Source organism: Tenrec ecaudatus, chromosome 1, assembly GCF_050624435.1.
Source record: "Tenrec ecaudatus isolate mTenEca1 chromosome 1, mTenEca1.hap1, whole genome shotgun sequence".
Classification (NCBI taxonomy): domain Eukaryota; kingdom Metazoa; phylum Chordata; class Mammalia; order Afrosoricida; family Tenrecidae; genus Tenrec; species Tenrec ecaudatus.
In genome coordinates this window covers 175,069,034-175,090,608 of record NC_134530.1, presented here as the reverse complement: position 1 = coordinate 175,090,608, position 21,575 = coordinate 175,069,034, and the positions used below count along the sequence as shown (strand labels likewise).

At 38.2% G+C, this 21,575-nt stretch overlaps 1 long non-coding RNA gene across 1 annotated transcript in view; it reads left to right on the top strand.

Annotated features, from left to right (window-relative positions):
* The window catches only part of LOC142437181 (uncharacterized), a 35,729-nt gene that overhangs the window by 2,824 nt on the left and 11,330 nt on the right, over positions 1-21,575 (top strand). The window contains exons 2-3 of the long non-coding RNA XR_012782185.1: positions 111-277; positions 1,665-1,852. This is a non-coding gene — a long non-coding RNA (uncharacterized LOC142437181). The remainder of the gene's footprint in view (positions 1-110; positions 278-1,664; positions 1,853-21,575) is intronic.

The following is a 21,575-nucleotide window of genomic DNA, read 5'->3' as shown; positions in this document are numbered from 1 at the left end:
TGACGACGTATAGTGGCCCTATGGGACAGGGTAGAATTGTCCCTTCCCTGTGAGTTTTGGATACTGTAACTCTTTACTGGAGTAGAAAGCCCCATCTTTCTCCCTTGTAGATGCCGGTGGATTTGCATTCTGAACCTCGATAGATCGCAGTCCGATGCATAACCACTTTGCCACCAGGGCAGCTTCCCAAGGTCGTGGGAGTGATAAAGTGAAAGAGGACCAGTGACTCGTGTGGCGGTCTTTGAAAAGAAGTACTTTTGTGGCCTGGGGCTGTCAGGTGAGTCCTCTAGCTCCCAATTCTCGTATCCTGCAAAATGAGGGCATGGGATTCTCCAAGATAATTAACTACATTTTAAATCAGATGAGGTTTTTCAGACAGAAGACTCTCATCGCTATTTACCATGCTCAGGTTTTTCTTGACGCTGGAGCTGAAATCGATAGATACATAGACCCTTTTGTTCGGTGTCTTCAGTCCAAAAAATGGTGCCAACCGAGGGACCTCTGCTTTGTGTCTCATCCTTTGGACTCTGATCAGGCACCACGGCAGCTCCTCAAGCACTGGCTAGTGGTATCTTGCTTGGCAAAATACCACAGATCCCTGTTTTATTTTGTAACTTCCTGGACTTTATTTGTAGCCTTCTTACTTCATCCCTTCTTCTTATTCAGTCTCAACTATCCTTCAGATCGTAACTTCATTCTTAACTGCTCCATAATTCTTCCCTACTTCTTTGAGATTGATTACCTCTCTCTTCTAAAAATCTTGGGGGTTTGGGGAACAGTTTAGTAATTGATTTTGCTTTATATGGCTGATTTTAGAACTATATTTAGCTTAGTTCATATTTGTTTTCTCTCCCTAAAAAAAAAGTTCAAAAAATGGCCTTAATTGGTTATGTCCCCTACATCTTATATCACCACTCTGGACACAAAATATGGGCTAAATAAATGTCTGCTGAAGAATTGAGTCATAAAAACCAGTGGTAAAGTATGAAAAGTGTCAGCATATGACTCCAACACAAAAGACCTTAGGAAGCAGCAATAGAGGGATTTGACTCCAAAGATAACATCTCACAATAAATTACCTTAATAATGAACTGAGTACTAGCCAGTGTTGTTTTAATCATCATTCAATTTTATTTGTAAAAATTTAATGTAGAAGATCCTAAATATACACACAAGTAGAGGGAATACTACAAGGAGCCTGCAAGTCCCTGCCACCCAGCCTAAAAAAATTATCAACTTATTGCTAATCACCTATATTATTTCACTGATTTCCCCACCTGATTCCCACCTACCTCTACAGCAAGGCTGGTAAATATTCAGCCCTTCGACTTTATGAGGCCTGCTCAGTCATCCATACCAGCTACCATCCTATGCCGCACCAAAGGGAGGCAATGCCAGCCATCATATTAGGGATGAATTAATCAATTGTTTGACCAATATGTCTCACAAATGATGCTATAACATACAAATGGTCCTTGGCATCAAAAAGGTACCCTAACCCTGCCTTCAGGAGTATTATGAAACAAACTCTTGATGACCTTACCTTTAATCTGTAAAATTGTCAGTGATTATTATGTCAGATTATTTTTATTGCCTAGAAGAAATTATCAGAAAATTAATCTCTCATAACAATTATTATTTTATTATCTCGCTGCTTCTACCAGCCAGGAGTGCACACAAGGCTGGTTTGGACCCTTTGCCCATGGTTTAAAAAGTTGCTGTCAAGAAGTTGCCCAGAGCTGTGGTCTCATCTGAGGATTGGTCTGTGGGCTCACATGAGGCTTAGATTCCTCTTCTAAACATCTTCAAGCAGATTTTGGCAGAATTCATTTCCTTTCATCTGTTGAACTGAGTGAGTATTTTTTTTTAAATTTTAGCTCCTCTTTTTAAAGAGACACCAGATTAGATTAGGTGAACTCCGTGTACACTCCCTTTTGATGAACTCAGAATCAACTGAATGGAAATTTGAATTACATGGGAAAATACCTTCAACTTTATGGCATATCTTTAATGCCCTGGCACTGGGTCCATTCTGACGTGCAGCGATGCTGTAGAGCAGAGTGGGACTGCCCTGTGGAATCCTGTGTCGGGAAGTCTTGGTAGGAGCAGAACGTCCCTGCCTTCTCCTGATCGTAACACATGTGATGTGTGATGTATATGGCATCCCATAATGAAGGATAAAAAACTACAGAAACCTGTGAGTTATGGAAGTCACATGGTGTCGATTACCCAAATACCCCCAAACACGTAGCGACTAGCTCTTAATACCATCAAGTATCCAGTGTTCAGCTGTTGCTGAAACTATTTAACATTTTACTAAGAATGCAAACAAGGTCCACCCATTTGTCTTTTAGTCTGTAGTTTATTTACACATTTATCTTTATTTTGCTGTTTGTTTGTTAAAATAACAGCAACAAGAAAACTGTTGTTTATCCTGTAGTATTACCTATAGAAGCTGACTGATACGCTAATGTCATTTAATATGTTCTTCTGCTCCCTGTATTTCCTGTAAGGAGAATGTGAGAACTAGAGGTTCATTCATAGTCATGTTTTATTTCTTTAAATGATACTTTGTTGTTTGTGTTACATGATTAAAAAAATTAGGTAGAGAAGGTGTGGCTGTAACTGTGTCTTTGTGTTTGTGATAATGTGTGAATGTAGTGTAAGCAGCCATGAATCTTCTAGAAAGATTTTTTTATTAGGGTTTACAAAACGATGGTATCTAATTCTATCATCCCTGTTTTTCAGCATCTAGGAAATAATATTTAAAAGATAGGTCCTTTATATACTAATTGATTACCTTAAGACACCACTGGCTTAGAAAAGGTAGTATAAATTTTTGATTCTGCCATTTACATACCGTATTTACTAGTTTCCAAAATAATTATCTCTTTTCTAGAGCAAAAGAAAATGATCAATGAATTTTTGTATTTCTGAATATATCAAGAACATACAGATTCAATATATTTAATGACTTTCAGTTCATAGCATTAATATTACGATAAATGCTTAAATTTACCCATCTTTGACTGAGGACTATCTAAATGGACTTCTGGTTCTTTGGGCATAATTTCAGTGAACTTTGAAAGTATTATTAAATAGTCTCTATCAATATGTCTCTATCAATATCTTTATAATATGTTTCAACTTTCAGCTCAGACAGAGAAATAGTCATTTTCTCAGGGAGTGCTGGTATAAGTCACCAGGGAATGGTCTTCGGAAACACCAATCTAGGTGTTGCTAGCTCTCATCACTGCTGCATGGTGGTTTCTAGAGCTCTTCAGTGGAGAGAATGAGCAAATATATATTCACCTTTCCTCATTGTTATTGAGTTAGAATTTATATACAGTACACTCATATTGGAGTACACTATGATGTTTTAAAAAACATACATACCCTTTAATTCATCATTGCGATCCCAAAATTAAACATTTAAAGCACCCCAAAAGTTTCCTGTAGCCCAGTATCAGAAAACCTCTTCTTACACCCAGAGTATAGTCAATAACTGATCCCATTTCTGACAATTGTAATTCGGACATCCCTTTTCTAGAATTTTACATAAATGGAAGCTACAGTGTGTATGCTCTTCTGTCTGTCTGCTTTCACTCAGCATAAGGTTATCAGGTTAACTACGTTTTGATGATCCACCATGTGGCATCATGACCACAAAGTCAGTAGCTAGAACCCATCAACCAGTCCATGGACGAAGGAGGCTGCCTGCCACTTTGAAATTTTAAAACTGAAGAAACCCAAAGGAGCAGTTCTACTCATCCCTCCTGGGTCTCTATGAATCAGAATCCCATAGATAGCAAGGAGTTTGATTTGGGATGCCTCTGTGTGCATCAGGCATTCATTACTTTGTTGTTATTGTTGTTGTCAGTGAGCAGTGATCCATTATATAGATACACTCATCAAACTAAACTCACTGCCATTGAGTTGACTCTGACTCATGTCTACCCCAGAGGTCTTCCAAATATTCATGGAATGAAAGTGTAATGTATTTTTTCATGTACTAGCTGTACTTTGTTTGGTCATGTTAAGGATTGAATTATGTTCCTCTGAAAGATTTATTGAAGTTATAAAGCCACATACCTGTGAATGGAAATAGGGTTTTATTTTTCCTATCAGTTAAGTCAAATCAGGTCATATCAGAGTAAGGTGGGTACTAAGGCAAAACCCCTTCTGAGTATTGTTGTATAATAAGAGAGAAGGACACAGAAATGGAGTCACACAGAGAGAGAAGATGCCATCTGACAGTAAATAGGAATGCATCTATCATCAGTGAAGGTACAGCAAGGATTGCCAAAGTCCCCGGATACCAGCAAAAGCCAGGTCACAGTTCTTGTAACGTCCACACATGGAAAATTCTCTGAAATTGCACTGCTAACCCCCAAATCTGTGAGAAAATTAATTTTTGTTCTTTAAAGTCACACATCTAATGGTAAGTTGAAATTTCAACTCTAAGAAACTAAGATAACACATTTTTCTGCTGTTGCAAATTACATGCGGTTTACCAAGTGTAGTCATTAAAGAAACACCGCTACATGCACAGTCCCTTAGGTGGACATATGTTTTCATTACATTTCTGCTGGAACATATCTAAGAGTGATATTACTGATTCATATGGCATCTGTGGATGTTTTGTTTTATAAGGAAGTTTCAAGTGTTTTCAAACATGACTGCAAAAGTTTGCATTCCCACCAGCAAAATATGACAGCTCCAGTTACTAAGCATCTTAGATCCATTTGTTATGGTCAAATATTTTTGGTTTGATTTTCATTTTTAACCATCCTGATAGATATCTAATAGTATCTCTTTGACTTTAATTTGCATTTCTCAAATAAATAATGATACTGAGTATTTTTTCATGCTCCTGTGGTGGCCTAGTCATTATGCATTGGGCTGCTAACTGCGAGGTCAACAGTTCAAAACCAGCAGGTGCTCTGAGAGAAAACGATGAGGGTTTCTACTCCCATAAATAGTTGCTGTCTCAAAAAAGCCACAGGTCAAGTCTACTCTATTCAAAAGAATTTCTGAGTCACAATTAATTCAATGGCAGTGAGGTGGGTTTCTTTCTGACTGCTTGTTATCAATTGGCTATTTATATACCGGTGATCTTCAAGAAGTTCATGGAAATGTTTATTATGGAAAAACTGTGAATTTCCATTTGGGAGCCAAAATAAACTTATAATAGCTCATTATAACATGTCTGAATAGGGTCTAGTTTGAAACACTTAGAAAGTAAGACACACATTTGACAAGAGGCCCTCTCAAAGCAACATGAACTTCTATTGAACTTGAAACAAAGATAAGCATCAAATTTGTGGTGAAGCTTAAGTGGAAGAATGGTGATCTCAGTGACGCTTTACACAAAATGCTTACAATGCCGCAAGGAGATCAGTGATTTACAAATTGACAGCTCATCTTAAGAAGGAACAAGATGATTGTGTTAGTCTGGGTACTTTAGAGAAAACAAATCCATAGAAACTCATGTATAAGAGAGAGTTTTATATAAAGGTTAACTGCACATCAAGAAAACATCCCAACCCATTGCTGCCCAAGCTTACAAGTCCAACATTAACCCATATGTCCAACACCAATCCACAAAGTCCTCCTCCATCTCACACAATACACACTATGACACGGACTACAGGAGGAAAGCCCAATCAGTGAAAGTGTAAACATCTCTGTGCTGGCAGTTGTCTCCACATGGCTGCTCCAGCACCCAGGGCTGCATCGGGATAGGTCCATGTGGCTTCTCTCAGGAATATCATGCAGGAAGTGAGCCTTGCCAGCTGAAGCAGGGAACTGGTTAAGGCATTTGCACCCTGGTCTGACCATCACAAAGCAAGAGACCTGAGAACTAGAAAGGCGAGGCTCACCGAGCCATTTATCCCTCTGCCCTTCTATTAAGCCCCCCCCCCCCGCCACCACTGTGTTTATCGGCCAGATTGGCACAATAAACTACCTCAATGGTGATTAAGATGAAGTCCATAGTGACAGACCATCAACATCAATTTTTGAGAAAACAAGAATCTTACCTATGCCCTAATTAAAGGGGACCAACAATTAACAATAGAAACAATAGCCAACACCAGAGACATCACAATTGGTTCAGCTTACTCAATTCTGTCTAAAAATCAAGAGTAGAGCTAACTTTATTCTCTAAGAGTGCCCAAAGTGCTGCGCTCAGATTAGCCGAAGACAAGCACAGACTTCCCAATGAAATCTTAAACAAGTGAGATCAAGGTCTTGGGGGGTTTGCTAGCACTATCCTGGAAACAAAGCACAGTGGTGACCAGGAGGTAGAAATTATCCAGTCAAAGCAAATCAGACCATCAACAGCAATGGTCTTAACACTAAGGTACTTTTAAAATAAACAAGGCACTTTGCTTGTTTACTTCCTGGAGGGCCAAAGAACAATAATATTTACTTATCACGAGAGTGTTTTGAAGAAGTACTCAAAGCTTTAGCAAGAAAAGAATGCCTGGGAAACGTCACCAGAGAATCCTTCTCTACCATGACAATGCACTTGCTCATTCATCTCATCAACTAAGGACAGCTTTGTGAGATTTTCAGTGGAAATCATTAGATGTCCATGTTTGTCACAATTTGACTCTTACTGACTTCTTGTTTCCCAATCTTTAAAAAAGAAAAAACCTTTAAGGAGACCTTACTTTTATTCCGTTTATAGTGTGAAAATATTGGATAATAATAATTTGAAAACTACATAAGCCTAATGATTTGGAGTTGGTTTCAACTCATAGTGACCCAAGATAGGGATTTTTAAAGCTGTAAAACTTAACAGGAGCAAGTCGCCTCAACTTTCTCCTATGGAGTAGCTGAGGGGTTTGAACCATTAACCCTGCAGTTGGAAGTCCAACATATATGGCTAAATGCGCAGGAACTTCCGTTCTTTAAGGATGGAAGAAATGGCTGCTAACATTGTTAACAAAATGATACAACATAATAGAGCTTACATTGAGAAAGTTCACATTTTCATCTTTGAATACTAATTTTTCTTTAAGTTTTTGCAGTCCCCATATATATTGATATGTAAATTATCTTTTTAAAACACTTTTTCTCTTAAAAATATTTTATTCTATTATTGTATTTTATTAAATGGTAAGACTTTATATATTATAGGTATAATTTTGTAATATATGTGTATATATATTAATAACATTTTCTTCAAGCTTGTGGCTTACCTTTGCTTGTTCTTAATAGTAACTGGATGAGTTAAAATGTTTATATTTGATCAGGTCAAATTCATCATTATATTTTACACTACAAATATGTTTGGTATCCTAAAAATAAATAAATAAAGCCTTTGATAAATATAAGATTGTAAAAATATTTGCTCTATGTTTTCATTTTATATGTAGTTAAACCTTTAGCTTTTACATTTAGGTGTATGGTTTATTTTGAGTGTGTGCATAGTGTAAGGCAGGGCCTGCGTTGGCTTCAATTGGTTTAAGTACATATTCAGTTAAGGTAGCACCTTTTGTTGGAGACAGGATATTGTAGACCCTCAACCACTGTGCCACCAAGACTCCTTAAAAATAATACGCCAAATTCACTGCTATCGCAGCCAAATTCCAAAGTCAGGAGGTCACCCAAGCTCATTTATAATAATATTAGAGTTTAGTATATCTCAGTCATTAAATTTGGCACATTATATATGTGAAGGCACTCAATTTTCACCACAACTCCATGAGTTCATTACTTTTCTTATCCTAATTAAATAACAAGGAACAAAGAGAATATATAATTCCATACTGCCACACAGAATTAAAATAATAGAAAGTGACTACCCTTTTTTTTAAGTGTTTCTGTAAGATGTTTTCTTTTTTGAAAAAAATGTTTTATTAGGGGCTCATACAACTCTTATCAAAATCCAAACATACATCAATTGTGTAAAGCACATCTGTACATTCATTGCCCTCAGCATTTTCAAAGCATTTGCTCTCCACTTAAGCCCCTGGCATCAGGTCCTCATTTTTCCCCTCCCTCCCCGCTCTCCTCTCCCTCATGAGCCCTTGATAATTTATAGATTATTATATGTCATATCTTGCCCTGTCCGACGTCTCCCTTCACCCCCTTTTCTGTTGTCGATCCCTCAGGGAGGAGGTCACACGTAGATCCTTGTAATTGTTTCCCTCTTTCCAACCCACTCTCCCTCTACCCTCCCAGTATCGCCCCTCACACCCCTGGTCCTGAAGGGATCATCCACCCTGGATTCCCTGTGCCTCCAGCTCCTATCTGCACCAGTGTGCATCCTCTGCTCTATCCAGACTTGCAAGGTAGAATTCGGATCATGATAGTGGAGGGTTGGGGGGAAGGGGAGAGAAAGTGACTACTCTTATCTACTATTTTTTCCACAAAGTAATTATTCATAATCCCATTTAAGAGTGAGGGTTTGAATCTAGACTCTGTCATTTCTTAGCTGTTTGATTCTGTTTGCTACATAATTATTTTGTACCTCAGTTATTTCAAACCAAAAAATTGAAACTTGTAAATTAATTTTTTTACAATGGGAATATGTATGCTGAAGTTTCAGCAAGAAAGGAGGTTCATGCAAGTTATTTTATGGTACAAGAAAAAGCAGAATGTAGAAGTTGATAAATACAAAAGTAAGCTGGAGAATATTGCTATGAGGCTTCCAGTTTATATGTGCATGGGCTCATTGCAAACAAAACGTACTTCAAAGGTGGTGTGGACACGTTCTCTCTGCAGTGCCCTCGTTTTCATCTTACGAAGGTGTCTTAAGAAAAAGGATGTTTATTTACTCCTGAGGGTGGAGGTACAACAATGCTGAGGTCCAAGGTACTAAGACTTTTTTTTAAACAAACTCAAGTGAATATAATTTCCAATTATTGGAGTCTTGCAAGATGTTTATGGGAGTGCTACCCAACATAAAATAACAGTAACTAAGATGGATCAAGCATTTTAAATATGGCCAGAAAGACCTCAGGGATAAGCCAAGGGATCGTCAAACTTGATGCATGAAGAAACAGTGACTGAAATCCAGTCACTGGTGGGAGGAGGCCATAAATTACCACACTGCAACAGCCACTACAGCTGAAATTCCACATTGGTTGACATTTTCCATTTCTGGCAAATACCTTGGCATCAATGAGCTTTCAGTGGATGAGTATCAAAAGTATTGTGCAACTATCCACTAGCTTAAAGAGCTGATTTTTCCACCAGTCTTCAGAGCAAGATCAAATTGAATGAAGATAATTTTAAAGACCAAATCATAACCAGGGGCAAGTCTTAGATTTACCAGAGAACAAAGTCCAATCAGAGAAGTGGCTTCTGGGTGGATCTTCTCAACCAATTAAACTCAACCAATTAAATTCAAGAAAGAGAAACTATCTCAGAAAATTATAGAGTTTTTTTTGCAATTCCCAAGAGTTAATCTTGATTGATTTTCTCAAGAACATAGGGTGACTGGAGCAGCTTATTTTGGAGAAGTTGTAAAATATTTTAAACTAGTGAGAAAAAGGTCAAGCAACTTGCAATAAGAAAGGTTTATTCCCCATAACAACAATGCACCTCTTCATTTTTCAAAGGTAGTAATGATTGTCCTGTGAGAATTTCACTGGGAAAAATTACTCCATCCACTCTATGTCCTTGAACTTATGCCCTCAGATTTCTTTTGGCTCGCAGAACTCAAAGACATTATTTAAGATCCCCGGGGATGCCAAAACTTCTCGTTTGAAGCGTCATAAACAGAAGAGGACAGCATTCTTCAAAAAGGATTTGAATGATGCAACACACCTCTCAAAAGCGTATAGTCCTACGTGGCTACGTCGAGAAACTAGGGCTTCACGTTATGATATTTTTGTTTAATAAGTGGTTCTATAATTTTATAGCAGTAATCTTAGACTTGTCCTCTGAAGTACATAAGTATTTCAAATTTTGATAAGTGATATGAAGAAAACTGAATAAGATAATCAGGTGATGAGTGACTGTTCAGTTTATGGCAGTTAGAAAAGTTTTAGGAGGAAATTTTATTGACACAGAAACCTGAATGGGAAGCCATCCATAAGATCTGGAAATAGAGATAATAGAGAATTCCACACAGAAACATACTTCATTGAAGAGCCCCCAGACAGGATGAGGCTGTGGGCTTGGGGGTGGCGGTGGGAGTCCTGGAAACCAGTTTGGGTAGATGTAGGGAATGAGAAAGGGGTACAGGTTGAGTTTGGAGGGGTAGGAGGGCTTTCTCACTGAGTGTATTTAGAACAATATTTTTCAAAGAGTTATACAAGAGAAGGTTTGCATTACCGTGATAAACCATTTGAGCATCCCTTTAGTGACACGTGCACCATTGCTGCTGTCAAAGTCAGGGTACCACATTTGGCTGCAGAGCCATTTTCAAGTTAACGATGCCAAATATAGAATAGACATCAGCTGCCACCTTTCATTTCTCCTTTCCTCAACATGAGCAAACCTGGATAGGAGAGGGAATTGTGTCTGAATGTTCATCTCCTTTAATAGCAATGATATCCCTTGTTCCATATTCTCTCTGTATTCGGCCTGAATTTATGGCAGGCCAGATACAGAAGAGGACTTAGAGCAAGACACATCATTGCTAGTGCCAAATGGATCTTGACTGAAAGCAGAGAATACCAGAAAGATTTTTAGTTGTGTTTTGTTGACTATTCTTAGGCATTTGACTCTCTGAACCATACAAACTATGGATTGCCTTGAGAAGAATGGGAAATACAGACAGTACATTGTGTTCTTGGGGAACCTGTACATCAAGAGGCTGTTCTTTGAACATGGTTTAAAGTTGGGAGAGGTGTGTATCAGGGTTGTACCCTCTCACCATACTTATTTAAGCAGTATGCTGAGCCAATAATCATAGTAGCGGGATCAGATAAAGAAGAATTGGACACTAGGATTAGAGAAAGGCTTATTAACAATCTGAAATATGCAGATGAGATAACTTTGCTTGCTGAAAAGGAGGAAGATTGAAGCAATATTGAGGAAGATCGAGGATTGCAGCCTTCATTATGGATTACAACCCAGTGTAAAGAAAACAAAAGTCCTTACAACTGGACCAATACGTAACACCATGATAAGTGGAGAAAAGATTGAAATTGTCAAGGATTGTGTCTTTCTTGGATCCACAGCCAATGCTCTTGGGAGCAGCTGTCAAGAGTTGACACAACACACGGTACGGAGTCAATCTGCTGCCAGCCCTCTGGTTGAAGAGCACGGGTGCTCCTTTGAGGACTAAGGTGCTCCTGACCTAAGCCATGCTCTTTTCAATTGCCTGTGAAAATTGGATATTAAATGAGGAAGACCAAAGCAGAAACAATGAATTTGAATTTGTGTATGGGCAAAGAATATTTAAAGTACCACAGACTGCCAAAAGAGCCAACACATTCTTCTTGGAAGAAATGCAGCCGAAATGTTCCTTAGAAACAAGGGTGGGAAACCTTCACCTCAGGTCCTCTGGGCGTGTACCAGAGACCGGTCTGTGGAGTAGGATACATACCTGGTAAAGCAGAGAGGCAGGGAAGAGAAGAAGACCCTAGACAAGATGTACTGACCCAGGGGCTGCATCAATAGATTCAAACCTAAGAACAATTGTGATAATGGCATCGAATGGGGTTGTGTTTCATTGTATTGTACAGAGCATGTTTATGAGTCAGAGCTGATTTAAAGGCTCCTAGTAACTACAACATGACAGTTATCATATGTTCTCATAAATAACCACCTTCACTCAACAGAGATGTCACCAGTCCCTCATTTTTTGACGTGTACAGATCAGTCCTGTGTTCTTAAAAAAATAGGGAAGTTTAAGGCAGTTAAAATGACTCCAGAAGTTTAGAAAAGGACTAAAAAGAGAGCAATCATCTCATCATTATGAAGTGTTTTTTTACCAAAAACAAATGGTATGCTGATGGAGGTCAAATATTGTGGAATAAGAAAGGAAACACTATCCTCACAATAAGTTTTAAAGTTGAGTTTTCCAAGGAACTAATACTGCTTTTTTCAGTAGACGGCTTTCTAATACATCTCTGACACATGTCCAGGATCTAAACCAAACTTCTGCATGAGTCAAGCGGGGGTGACACGCAGTGGAGAAACGGCCTTTGTTAACATTCCCTCTTCAATGAGATGTATCTTTCTTTTCGCAAAAGCTTAAACTAGCATATTCCAAAATCTTCCCCTCTGAGTCATAGGCCAGACACACTGGACGACACAGACCAAACAGACACTGACCACCAATAAGTCTTTCCAGAGGGAACTGCCTTGGAAATGAGGTTAGAACTTTCCACTGGAATTAGTGAACTTGACTGTATTACCCTCTCTAACACCAGCTAGTGTGAATGTGGACATAGCACTTAGCTTCCAGGGCTCGATGTTTTAATCTCGACAGGGACTTCGTGGAAGATCATAAGGTCGTGAACTCCTCATTAGCTTTAGAAATTATAGATTGATGAAGTCCCTCTGTCACAAGTGTCCCACCACCTCCCAGAATGTGGCCATGGAAGGAGTGCTCGAAGAAGATAATGTTTGTGGTTCTGCTGATCACTGGAGGTTGTGAAAAATTCACCTCATGTCTAAAATTCCTTATTTTTCCAAGGAGAAGCATACACCAAATTATTTTCTAATAAAAATATTCTTAGTCCTAACAAAACTCAGTGCCGACCCTTATTTTTTTCCAACCTCAGACTGGTCTGAGCAAAGGTATCGGTTGAAATCGTGGGGCTGCATGACTCAAGCCTCCCACAGGGAGCTGCATCATCATAAGGGGTGGCTCGGATCAACAGCCTCTAATCCCACGATTGTCAAAGTTGGTTTGCACGCAGTTTTAGACCATCTTATTTTGTTACATACAACTAGACAGACTCACATTTGGCTTTGGTTTCTTTAATAACTCTCTCACAAGTCAAAGCATGGTGTCCGTTCCAAATGCAACTCTGAGAGAGAGCCACAAAGCCATGTCCTCAGTTCTCAGACACTTGGACCTCTTATTTACACAGGGTTGAAAGGCGTTCTGAGACCTCTCCGTGACCCAACTCTGCTCTGTCTCAGAGAAGAGAGGGATCCTCCCCTAGTAGATAAATTTTCCCTCACAGAATTTATGACCTCCCACTCTCTGGCTTGCAGGTCAGGACACACATGATAAAGAAGGTCTGTTAGGGGGATTGAAAACGGTTTTCAGACAATCAGGGTGTGGGCCCTGAGGTTAAATGACTTTGAAGATTACAAGTTATTTTCCAAGGTCAGTGTTTCTCGCTCCAGCTATGACTAGTACCCCTACATCAAATTACAGCTTAATGCCACCATCCTAAGGGACGGCATGGCAATTGTATCAAGTCTTTCATACTCTCTCAGAAGCCACAGGTTTCTCGTATCTAAATTATAACAACTACAGGTGTAATTCCACCATTTGCCCGTCAGTTGGTCCTATAGTGGTGGCTTGTGTGTTACTGAGATGCGGGAAACTCTGTCACTGGCATTTCGGACACCGGCAGGGTCACGCACAGTGAACAAGTTTCAGCAGAGCTTCCAGACTAAAAGCAAGCAGTGAAGAAGGAACATACTCGTGAAGGGTTTAAATTACATCCATTTGCATTGTGGTGCTGGTGAAGAATATTGGAATATGAACCTCCAGAAGAATAAACAAATTTTTATTGGAAGAAGTACAGCTGGAATGTTCTTTAGGAGAAGCAAGGCTAGTGAGACTTTTTCTCAGTTTGGACATGGTTTCAGGAGACACCAATCCCTGGAAATGAAATGCTTCTTGGTAAAGCAGAGTGGCAGCAATAAAGAGGGAGGCCATCACAAGATGCATTGACATGGTGACGCAGCCGTGGGCTCAGAGGAATTTGCCTCAAACACAGGCTTTTTTATAGGGTTAAGCCTCAATCTCTTTGGCTGAAATGAGCCTTTCTAGTTGAAGGCTGTGTATGAACCCAAACAAAACACACGGTCATCAGTTAATTTTGACTCACAGCAACTCTGTATAATCTTTACGAGACCGCGAATCTTTATAAGAGCAGAAAGTTGTATCTTTCTCGCACAGAGCCTGTGGGCGGTTTGATCCACTGACCCTGTGGTTAGTCCAATGCTTTCACGGTTATCAAAGCAACACTGTACAAAGTCAAAGCGAAGGCACAAGACAGCCCTAATTGAAACGATGGCTGATTTCAAATACAGTTGTTTATCCAATGCTTATGTAGTGAGAGTGGAATGTTAAGTGATTTTTAATAGTCATTAAGCACATTAGAGCTTTTGCATCATGGTCCAGTTGGCTATTGCCCAGTCCCTAATAAATTAGAATGGCAGTGAACTACTTAGGAAAATCTACTGAACTCAATCTTCTCTTCTCTACTTTGGAGCTCTGGGAATGAAAACAAAGCAAACAAATAAAAGAGCTTGAGCTTTTGAGAAAGAAAGGTGAGTTGGAGACAAATAGAGCCCTGATTCCATTACCCATATGCTTGGCTTTTTCAAAGTCAAACAGAGATGCGTTGCCGCAGTCCTGGAGCTAAAGCATCCCGACTTGCGCAGCCCCTCTGGCCCAGCACTCTCTGTAACAGTCGGTCACTGAAAGGGTTCCTGCTCAGGCAGCCTAGGCACTTGGTTTTGCAGTCGGCTTTTGCGCTGCGGGGAGGGTATAGGGGAAAGAGCAAAAGATATAATACAGGCACCAGTCACACCCCCAAAATCAAACAATTTATGATACATGGTTTATATCATATTTCACATAAATAAGTTTGCAGATAAATCCAAAGTACACTGGATGCCTGGAGAGTTTACCAACCTTTTACAATTTCTCCTGATCTCACATCTGTGCGCAGCAGATCCATGTATTTCATAGCAACATCCTTCATTTCTCTAAACAGGAGAGTTGACCAATCATTTCGGAGTTTGCATTGTATTACTCTCAAACAAGAAACCAGACTCACTGCTTTCAAGTCAATTCTTATTCTGTGGACAAATGACAGCTGTTTGCTTTGGTTTTCTAACACTGTAAACTCCAAAAGCTTACATTGCTCCTGTGGAGGGACTGGTGGGTTTGAACTATAGTCGCTGTTGTTAGAAGCCCAGGACTTAACGCACTCTTCCACCAGAACTTCTTTTCCAGAAGTCCCCCTGTTCACACTGGCACTCATTGAAAGCAGAGTTATATCAGATGTTTACAGCATTGCCGCTGAGATACAGCAGCAGCTTATCTTCTGTATATCTAAAGAAAGATCTCCTGCATTCAATTCATTTTTACTTTATATTGTTTTATGGTGTATTTTGGGGTCAGCAAAAAAAAGGATGGTGAGTTGAATAACAATATAATTGATCTTGTTGGTAATACTGGAACCTCACATCACTATAATTATAGAAAACATGTTCTTTTTAAAACCACTTTGGTATATTCAGCAAGATATAAAATATTCTTGTCCATAAAACAAGTATTTTAATTTAAAATCTTTGAAATCACATGGAGAATGTTCTCTACCTATAATGAAATCAAGCTGAAAAGCAATAAAAGAAAAATACTTATAAAATCCCCAAGCATTTGAAAATTAAGCAACACAATTCTAAATAATGCATGGATCAAAAAAGTTAGAATGGAACATTATACAAGATTTTCAACTGAACTGTAAGAAAAATGCAATATAACAAGTATAAAAAACAGTGCATTGTGTGCAAGGAATTTTTTGAAAAGAAGATTAAAGTGGGAGAAAGCATGTACTCTTTGGTTTAAAAAGATATACAAAGTCAAAGTAATCATGATAATTTTGTAAGACATTAAAAAAAGGATAAAAGAAGAGAACAGATAACCCATAAATTATTCTACAATTCTATGACATTTAATTTTTATAACATCACAACATTGGAAAAAGAAAAATATTTTCAATGAATGGTTCAGGAAAAGCTGTATATGTATATCGAAGAAGAAAATGAATCTTGCAAGAACTATATAAAATAATTAGTCTGATATATGTTATAAAATAAAGTGTAAATACTAAAAGATTGTAGAGGAACGTGTTAGTTTTGAAAAAGGATTCCTAGGTCACTAGATCTACTATAAATAAGACTTTATTAATTTTAAACTTTCTCTCATCAAAAGGTACCACTAGGAAAGACAATAAGATATGATGTAAATGAAATCAAAGGACAATTGTATGAAATAAATTAGGAACACTGGTCAAAAATATACTTATATCTTATAAAATAACATATGCAGTATATGTAAAAAAAATCACTATAATGTCTAAACTAAAATTAAGAATGACAACACCGCATATTGGTAAAGATGCAGAACAATGTAAACTTTATAAATTGCTGATAGGGGTTAAAATGATTTAATTGCACTGGAAAATTTTCTGATAATTCCTTATACAATTAGACATATGCCTATTCAATGACTTAACAATTTTATTCCTATATTTTCCCATAAAAAGGAAAAATATTATGACCAAAAGCTTTGTAAAAGAATATTACCATGACATTAGTAATAATGCCTAATCAAGTAAAAGTAACATAACCAAAACGAATAAACCAAACATGCTCAGATTGAGTCAATACGAACTCATAGTGAACCGATAGAGCATAATAGAACTGCCCCTATAGGAATCTGAAGCTATAAACCTTTACCAGCGCAGAAAATCTTCTCTCGCCCATGGTGCACCTGGTGACTTCAAACACCTGACTGCAGTTAACAGCTCAACACGTTTACCCACGATGCCACCATAGACTCTAGAAGACCGAAGCATTGACAAATTAGCTCACGTATTCAGATGATGGGATTCGGAGCCTTCAAATCACCTGTGACTCATAGCAACCCTCTGTGCTGCAGAATAAGACGCTACTCAGTCAGCACCATCCTTAAATTCATTACTATGTTTAAGCCCATTGTTGCAGCCATTGTGGGTCCAATTCATGAAAGGTTCTTCTTTTTACCAAACATGATGACATTCTCATGAGCTGCCCTCTCCTCATCACCTGCCCAAGTCCATGCAATGAAGTCTAGCTATCTTGGCTTAACATCGGTATCTTGATTGTACCTTTTTTGAACAAATATTTGTTTGTTCTTGAAAATCATGATATAATGAATATTATTTTCTTGGTTTTTGTTTTGTATTTTTGCATGTATTCTGGTTATCATTTTCTTTTTCATTAATCTTTTTATTGGGGCTCTTACAAATCTTATGACAATCCATCATTCAAATTTATTAAGCCTACATATACATATGTTACCATCACCATTTCCAAAACATTTTCTTTCTACTTGAGCCCTTGGTATCAGCTCCTCTTTATTCCCCCCTCCCTCTGCACGCTCACTCCCTCATGAATTCCTTGATCAATTATATATTATTGTTGTTATTTTGTGTCTTACACTGTCCGTTGTCTCCCTTTACCCAGATGTGTTATTCATCCCCCTAGGGAGGTAGGCAAATATATCTAACTATATGATGGGTTCCCCCTTTCTCCCCCCTTCCTACTTCTACCCTCCCCCTACCTTCATGATATCACTACTCCCACTACTGTTCCTGAAGGTTTATCTGTACTGAATTCCATGTGTCAAGGGCTCTTATATGTACCAATGTGCATACTCTGGTCTAGCCAGATTTGTAAGGTAAACTTGATCATGGTAGTGGGGGGCGGGGAAGAACCATTCAGGAACTAAAGGAATGATGTGTGTCAGTGCTAGACTGCACCCTGGTTGAATTGTCCCTTCCTTGTAACCCTTCTGTGGGGGGATGTGCAATTCCAACACATAGGCTTCTGGTTTCCACTCCAACTCCCCTCATTCACATGGATGTAATTTTTTGTTTTGGATCTTTTGAAACCTGATACCCGATCTTGTCAACACCTCATGATCACACAGGCTGGTGTGCTTTTTCCAGGTGGGCTTATCTGCTTCCCTGCTAGATGGCTGCTTGTTTAACTTCAAGCCTTTAAGATCCAAGACACTATCTTTTTATAGCAGAGCACCATCCGCCTTTTTCACCACATTTACTTATGCACTTATTTGTTCTTCAATGATCCTGTTGGGAAGGTGAGTATCAAAGAGTGCCAGGTTATCAGAATAAAGTGTTCTTGTGTTTAGGAAGGCCTTGAGTAGAGGCCCAATGGACATTGGCTATCTTAATACTTAACATATAAATATATTAACATCGACTTCTATCCCTTTCATTATAAATGAATATATATATATATATATATATATGCTTGTAGCTATACCTATCTATATAGCTTTTGATTCTTACTTCTTTCCTGTATTTTATTTCACCTTTCTCCTGTCCCACTATCATGCTGACCTGCCACTCGGCTCTCTTGGATTCATTGTACTTGTAATCCCTCTTGGATTCATTGTACTTGTCCAAACCCCATCAGGCCTCCTGCCATCATTTTTAGATCTCTTGTTGTTCCCTCATCCCTGAGTTTGTTGACTCCCTGCTCTCCCTCTCTGTGCCATCCTCTCTCATGTTCCCTTGGGACTTCCAATTCCATTCTTTTCTTTTTGAGATTGTTTATCCTGCCTATCTTATATAGATAGACAAAGGGCAAAAAAAAGTATAGATAATTCCAGGATATAATTAAAATTCTTGACCAATATCATAACTCAAAGGCATCAATTCTTCTTAGGATTTTTTATTCATAACCCAGCTTTGACATGCATATGAAGTGATTAAATTTATGGCTTGTGCCAGGCACACTTTAGTTTTCAAGGTGATATCTTAGTGTTTTTTAATGGTCTATAATAGCATATTTACCCACTGTAATATGCCATTGGATTTCTTGACTGCTGCTTCCATGGATGTTGATTGTGGATCTAAGTTAAATGAAATTTTCCACACCTTATTTTTTCCATTCATCATGATGTTCCTAATTGGTCTATTTGTTTACAGAATCTATCGATATTGCAATTTTAGACTAGAATTTGTTATGTTTTGTTCCGTTCTTTACATTTGACAAATACCAGGCTTGGTATTTTTGATTTTCTGAAGCTTTGAGTCAAACGCAACTTGATTGCAATGAGTGAGTTGAAGTTTTCATGCATTTAATTATACTATTTTACTTAATTTTATTTAGTCGATCTTCTGAATCATTTCTGTTACTTTACTCCATCATTTATTGCATTCACTTGGCCTCTCTAAATGTAAGAAAATGTGTCTACTCTTTTCTGACATTCATTTTGGTATTTCCTTACTTTCTTGTCTTTATGACAAAATACTACTCAGCAAGGAACAATAACAGTCTAGTTGACAGTTTTATTGTTTTCTATTACTACCATCCACTCTTCACAGGCTAAAACAAACAAAAAATAGTATCTTACATTTGTCTAGAATGGGTCTTAACAGAATAAAATTAAGGTATCTTCTGGACTACTTTCCTTCATGAAGGCTTTAGGGGAAATCAATTTTTATTTATTGTCTTTCACTTTGTCTCAGAATTTAATCGCTTGTGATTATAGGACCTGCCTGTCCCTCACATCCCCGCCCCGCAACACATACCTATTTTTTTTTGGCTGACTGTCAACAGTCATTCACAGCTTATAGAGTTCAATGATATTATTTGACTCGTTGGTCCCTTCCTCTATATTCAAAACAAACCATGGCAGGTTGAGTCTTTCTTGTGTATCTAATCTCGCTTGCTTCTGTCATGCCTTTCTTTCTTACTCCTTCCTCTTTCATGTTCCAACTTCTGTTTACATTTTACTCGGTTAGATAATGTAAAATATTATATATATTAACATATACAACACAGAACAAAAATTATATCAATATGAATGGGGGGGCATGGAGTGGAGACCCAGAGCCCATCTGTAGGCAATTGGGCATTGCCTTACAGAAGGGTCACAGGGAAGACACAAGCCAGTCAGGGAGTAGTATAACACCAAATGAACCACACAACTTTCCTCTAGTTCTTTAATGCTTTCTCCACCCCACTATCATGACCTCAATTCTACTTTAAAAATCTAACTAGATCAGAGCATGTACACTGTTATAGATAAGAGCTTACAACACAGGGAATCCAGGACAGATAAACCCCTCAGGACTAATAACAAGAATAGAGATAACCTGGAGGGGAAGGGGAAGGTGGGGGCGAGGGGGGATTGATCACAATGATCTACTATAACCCCTTCCTAGAGGGATAGACAACAGAAAAGTGGGTGAAGGGAGATAGCAGTCAGTGTAAGACATGGGTGGGGGGCATTATAAATTTATAAATTATCAAGGGTTCATGAGGGATGGAGGATAGGGAAGTGGGGAAATGAGGAGCTGATATCAAGGGCTCAAGTAGAAAGAAAATGCTTTGAAAATGATGATGGCAACATATGTATAAATGTGCTTCACTTAATGGATGAATAGATTGATTGAATAAGAAAAACTTTGAACAAAATGTATTTTTTAAAGATATATAACTTTCTATTCTATTTGCAAAGTCTGTGAGTCACAATAATTTACAGACGATACTTAAAGTTATGTGGTTTATTGAGGTAACAATGTAGAAATAAGATGATACAATCCAGGATTCCAATAAGGGTAAATGTCAATAAACTTGGGGTACAACTAAGGGGAAAAATAAACAGGAAGGTTTTTGAAGTAAAGAGTGGATTTCTCCTACTGGCCACCAGAATAGCTTTAAACAAGATCTATTCTGGAGCAAATCTTCCTTAGGAAGACTCAGGCTGTTCTACTCTCTCAGAAACAGCTCTGCCCTCAGGTTCCAGGTCTTTTATAGGCCTGCCCATGTGTGCTCCTTGACAATGACAAGGTAAGCATTCTATCAATCCAGGTAAAAGTCAACTATTGAGCGGGTTTCTTAGTCAATCCGAGTTGACCCACTCTACTACAGGGCAGGTCATAAACTGACCAAGCCTTTTAAACTTCTGGTGCAGAAAATAATCTAATCAATCCCTTGTAAGACTATGGCTCAACCAATCAGTTTTAGAGAATAACAAACACAGAACCAGAAAGACCAGGTAAGAGAAATCTATGTACTACAGTATAAAAATGATAGTATTTAAAACCCAATTTAAAATTTATTAGGGATACCAAGGAGCATGATAATATCTGCCTTCTCTAGTTATAGACTTAGGATGAGTTCAAATGGAATAGTTGATAGTAAAATTCATATGTAAATAAAACATCACCCTAGGCTTTACAGTTAAACCTTCCATTACCCCCTTTTTGACACAAGGCACTTGCTGAATAAAAAATGATTCATTGAATAGGTTACAAGAAAACCCATGATTTACATCTTGACTTCTCCAATTGCATTCTGTCCAACTCTCTAATATAATCTTTGTCTCAAGCACAAACATTTTACTTTTCAAAAGGCGCCCACTCCTGCCATTTGCTATTTCCATCTCTTCTCTGGATTCACCAATCCTGCCAGGTCTCCCTACCACTCCTTTCCCCAAATTCAGAAATCTATATTTATTCTTCTGATTATTGAAATTAACTTTTTGAGTCCACCCTCCTAATACCTTAAATACAATTAGGTCTCTTGGCTGCGTGCTTGATATTCATTGAACACATGAATGAGTTGCTGATGTTCTCCATCCTCCCACTGTTGATAGTTTCCTTTCCAGC